The sequence below is a fragment of the Chenopodium album genome, chromosome 11 (genome assembly GCF_948465745.1).
Source record: "Chenopodium album chromosome 11, dcCheAlbu1.1, whole genome shotgun sequence".
NCBI lineage: Eukaryota > Viridiplantae > Streptophyta > Magnoliopsida > Caryophyllales > Amaranthaceae > Chenopodium > Chenopodium album.
The window spans coordinates 48,398,135-48,403,828 of record NC_137844.1 but is presented as its reverse complement, the minus strand read 5'-3'; positions in this window follow the sequence as shown (position 1 = coordinate 48,403,828).

Below are 5,694 nucleotides of genomic sequence, written 5' to 3'. Positions count from 1 at the left end.
ATGTACACACACCATCATCATCATCAAAGTTGTACGTCCCATGCATACCGATTCAAAATCCTTTCTTGCCTAATAAGCTCTAATTAAATGATTATTTTTACTTGTTTGGTATGTTAAATAGGAAAAAAGATAGAAATATATAAAAACTTAATTAAATATACAAAAAATTCTTGTTAAAAAAAAAAAATGATTTCAAACACATGAATTATTTAAAACATAAAATGTTTTCACATACTTTATGTTCTCTCTCTCTCTCTTTTTTTTTTTTTTTTTTTTTTTTTTTCTCTTTTGCTTGTATGGTATACCAATGTTTGTATCCATGATTTTATAGAGCCTAGATTAACTTAAATCTAGTTGTGTTGCTATAACAATTATCTCATGTAGAACTTAATAATAATGGTGATCCTAATTAGTATTGTCAAAATAACTTTAGCAACTAATCTAACTATTGATTGCTATGATAAAGAATCATGACATGTTTTTTGGTTTGCCAAATTTTTTTTTGGCGAGATACAAGAACTTTGACTTTTTCGGAAAGTACATTCTAAGAGGGAGTTAAGCTAGGAACTTCGTCCATTATATGTTGGGAAGTACAACTTCCAATGAAATTGTACTTATAGACCTATTGTGAACCAATTAACTACATGCATCATAGTATTAATTTATGGTGTGCACTAGTGTATATGTGATTATTGTTTAAAAAAAAAAAGGTAAGAGGGACTCTACTGAATCGATTGATCGGTATCTATTATAGGTTAGACTCATCGAAAGTGAGGGAGAAGGATAAGGAGAATCCTCACATTCAAAGAGTCCCTATTAGAATCTAATCCAATAATCGACCAAACACTTCAGTAATTCACCACTAGGCCAAACACTACTACTAAGCTAATAAGCACGGCCTAATTGCTAGGTTTAATACAGAGTATGTGATTATTGGTAAATGAAAAACTGAAATGTCTATTAACATCCTCATCATGTAGGGCATATAAACCACTCTAAATTTGATATACAAAGATTTGCAATGAGTAAAAGGTGCGCACGGTGTGATATAGCTGGAATTTCCAACCTTAAACAGTGATGGCCAACTTCCAAAGATTTGGTACATCACGAAAAGTTTATAAAATCATACTGTTTTCATACCAAAAGGTTGTAAAAGTCTAAATTATTATTATATAGTATGTGACAAGTTAAAATTAAAATATGATTTTGTGTGTATAACCTAAAGGAGAAAAAAGAAGGATAAGAATCTAGCCTAGTCACAATAACAGCTACTTTAATTCTACAATAATAGACAAATATCAAATATACATCACATCTCCATGTCATTATGCACGTACTTATATTATTTTTTTATTTTTATTTTTTTACATATACGCATGCATGTAACACTCCACTATATGATGCGAGTAAAGTTACAAATCAAACATACTCTTTCAGTTATTCTTGTTCTTTCCATTTGGAATGTTTCGATTATAACATTAAACATATCCTTGTCAATGCATAAGGTAAAACATTTATTGTATGATATTATGCAAAATTATCTTGATAGATCCATCTTAGTATGTTAGCCTTCTATTAAATTTTAATTTGTAAATTTACAGTCGTTTAATTATTGATTTAATGTATTATGTATAGTAAAGTTAGCATTGGAATTTGTATAAAAGCAAACAGGTAAAAACAACTTTTATTTTCTCGCTAAAAGATTTCAAAAGGAAAGAACGAACAAATAATAGAATCAAAAGGAACAATTAACACTTAAGAAAGTAATAATTTTCCTGTTTTTTTTTTTTTTTTTTTTTTTTTTTTTGTTAACATCAACATTTACCTACCTACATGGATATATTTGACAATTATTTATATGTTTTTTAACTTATTAAATCGTATAGAATATCACTCGATATGGCTTTAGATTTTATATTAAAGAGATATACAGACAATACAGTATATATGATCGATGTACTCGATAGTTCAGATTGCAGAACATTGTAGTATTATGTCTAGCCAAATTAAAGTCAAGGGATTTTGACGAAAGACCTGACCCACTGTGGCCCAATTTCGCCCATTAAGGGAGAAGGAAAAGGTTGGAGTTATGCTTGCCAACAAAGTAAGGTAGAAGGCAACATCGACCCATTATTTTTTGATTCCTAACTTCGCCCCTTAATCATGTTAATATTAAAAACTAACAGTAAATTTTTAGATTCGTCACAATGCATACTTCATTTACTTTCTAGTTTTCGAATATTCTTTTGAAAACTCGCAATAATGTCGCTGGAAACATGCATTAACGTGTGAAATGTATATACAAGTATATCATAAAGCTTTTCTTTATTGAAAGGTTATTAATTAGTAGTATTATTAGTCTATTCTTCTTTCATAACACATCCCCTCACAAGAGGCAAATTACGGCTGTAATCAAATATCAAAGTGTATATATTACTTTAAAAGAGATGCACAAAAACCTAATCCAAAAAGGCTAAATATAACTTTGATGTTTTTTTTGCTACTATGATAGTGATATTTTCAATATTATTAAAACAAATTATTGCCTTTTTACGTGTTTTTGTTTTGCCTTTTCTTCTACTAAGGGGCCCTCTAACAAGAAGTGTAACACCAATTATTTGTTACTACGTACGTACTAAAGATTATATGATTTCTTAGTCATACTATAATATGATAAATTATCTAATTAATATGTCAACTAGCTTAGTGTTTCAAGTGATGGATCATGTAATTATATAATAATAGGGGATTGGATAAATATAATTACTTTAATTAGCAATATGCGTTGTACAATTAGCATGAAATGTCAATTATAGAACTTTCGTACGACGTATCATTTGCAATTTGGGAAATATACTTTGTTATGAGTTGTTGCTATTTTGCAAGTTGAGCTTGCAAACTGGACTCTATTTCTTGGAAGGACGGTGGGCTGTTTTTTATGGTTTGGATTTGGATGGGATCCATTAACAAAATGCAACTCACATCAATCCTTTCTTATTTTTTCCCTAATTTAATCATTTGCCATAGGGCAAGTGGGGTATCAAAACTAATTGATCGATTTTCATAATGATACTCCTGCCGTTTTCTTTTGATGTATACAATTACGACTCATGTTTGTAGGTTAGTTTAGTGAATAAAAAGGTGGGGCAGTGTAATAAAATTTTGGATTGGAGAAAATGAATGGGAAGGTGTAAGTATTGTGGAGTAAGGGCATGTTCTGTTCAATTTAATTTCAGTTCAGTTCTTAATTTTCTTATCTCATAAACAATTTATTTTAACTCTATTCACTTCACTTGTTTTCAATAAATCAGAACAGATCCTAAGTAACATGTACATTTGCCAAAAATAGTATTGTAACAAATGGAGAGGGTACAAGGAAGAGAAGCCCACTAACAAGGCCCAAAGTGAAGTTGTTTCTCAAAACCATTTGGCTAGTAGAGTATTATACTTTATCTTCCCTAACACAAACAACGTCGTCTATAATAAGGGAAAATAACCAAAGCCTCGGTTTGAAACAACTTTATCATTTGGTCCTAATATAACTGGTCTGATTTTTGAGTCCTGAATAATATATTTTTGGTCTTTAGTCCAATTTAATTCATATCAATTTTGTACTAGTGAACAACTTATGGAACACATATTATTCACATACTTACACTTAACAAAACTTTGTATTTTGGATGTTATTTTTGTGTAGCCCTTTTTTTATTTTATTTTTTTTAAGAAATTATGTAACCCTCTTTTTTACACTTATATCATTGCTAACCTCGAAATTCAAAAGTAGTATTAATGTTAACGATTTACTAACAGCGTTATCTTGGATAGTACTTTTTCACAAGTTTTTTTTTTTTTTTTTTTCTTTTTCATTTGGTCTTATGTTAGACCTTAACACAAATATTTAAAAACATCCGGTTTACACTAATTAGTGTAAATCAGGCTGAAACTCACACCGCCAAACCACCACTCCCTTAGCTTCTCCCAAGAATCCGGCGTCCCCCTCCGATTTCGACCTTGCTGACCACCCCAATTCCAACGCTTCTGACCTCCTCCCATCCCCCGATTTGTCGAGTTTGAAGTCCGGGATTACAACAACTCCGAATGCCTCGACCCCAGTTGCATATACAGTATACCTTATTGTGGGTATCTATCATTTCACCTCATCTACTTTGATGGTGGCAAACATGGCAGCGTCGGAGGTGGTGATGACTATGGCGGCAGAGGTGACGATGACGACAACTATGAAGGGAAAAATATGAGGACTTGCAGTTGGTAACGGAGAGGGAGATGGGGGTTGAGGTTTTGATGGAGGAGAGAGAATTTGAAGGTTTGTTAATGGTGGAAATGTTTAGTTTTGAGGAGAGATAAAGATACGGGATGAAAGTAGAGCCATTGGGTTACCTTTTGCATTTTGTGTTTATTTTTTTTTATTTTGATACTCTGTTTTTGTGAAAAAAAAGGGTCACTTTTGTGTAAAAAAAGGGTCACTTTTGTGTAAAAAAAGGGTAACTTTTGTAAAAAAAAGGTCACTTTTGTAAAAAAAGGTCACTTTTGTGAAAATAGGGGTCACTTTTGTAATAAAAAGGGTCACTTTTGTAAAGAAAAAAGGTCACTTTTATAAAGAAAAAGGGTCACTTTTCGCAAAAATGTTCGATGTACAATAAAATTATTGTAAACCGGGGGCATGCAAAAGGAGTTGAGACCTTAAACCTTAAAGTAGTTGTAAATTTTGTATTTGCTCTTTGATAAGATCATTTTGTTTTGGTAGCTTTTATATATGTACTATCAAAGAAAACTACTTTAAAATTAAAAGTGAGAAAGAAAAAAGGTTTAGGGCCTGTTCTCATACGATTATTTTCAGTTCAGTTCAGCTCTACTAGATCAGTTCAGTTCAGCTCCTAATTTCCTTCTCTTATAAAATATTCATTTCAATTTAGTTCAGTTCAGCTCTAATAAGTTTAGTTCAGTTCAGCTCATTTCAGTCAATGAGAACAGGCCCTTAAAAGTTTAACCCAAAATAGTTGGACTACATTAGCCGGACTTTTAAAAACACAACTATGTTTACAATTTGAACATAAATTAGGTCTATAATTTATTACTTGTTGCATAAGACCCAAAGGGACATAACTTACCCAGCCCATTATTAGAGCTTAGCTAAACCCCATATTTCAAATTAGATACATGGAAAAACTTAATAAAGTGTAGTGTTTAAAAAAAAAAAAAAAAACCTAATAAAGTGGAATTGTTATCATTTTTTTCTCTTTTACTTAGGTATTGTTCACTTTATCTTATTTTTGCTAACTGAAATTATTTTTACTAAATTGAAATTATATTTGCTGAACTTAAATTAATTTTACTAAATTGAAATTATTTCACTGAATTGAAATTATTTTTGCTGAACTGAAATTATTTTTACTGATTTTCTATTATATTTCCTATTAAAGTTACTAATTTTTACCTAACTAAAACTATTTTTACTTAATTGAATTAATTTTACTAAACTGAACATACTTTTACTGAACTAAAATTATTTTTACCAAATATTTTTTTTTTGTAATGTGAAGCGAACAAGGCTTTATTATAAACAATAAAAACAAAAATATGAAAACCAAAACGGATACGTTTGTATCACTGTAGTTTTCTCTTTATTTTTGTTTTTCGTTTATCAAAATCATATGATATATGTTATATAATGAA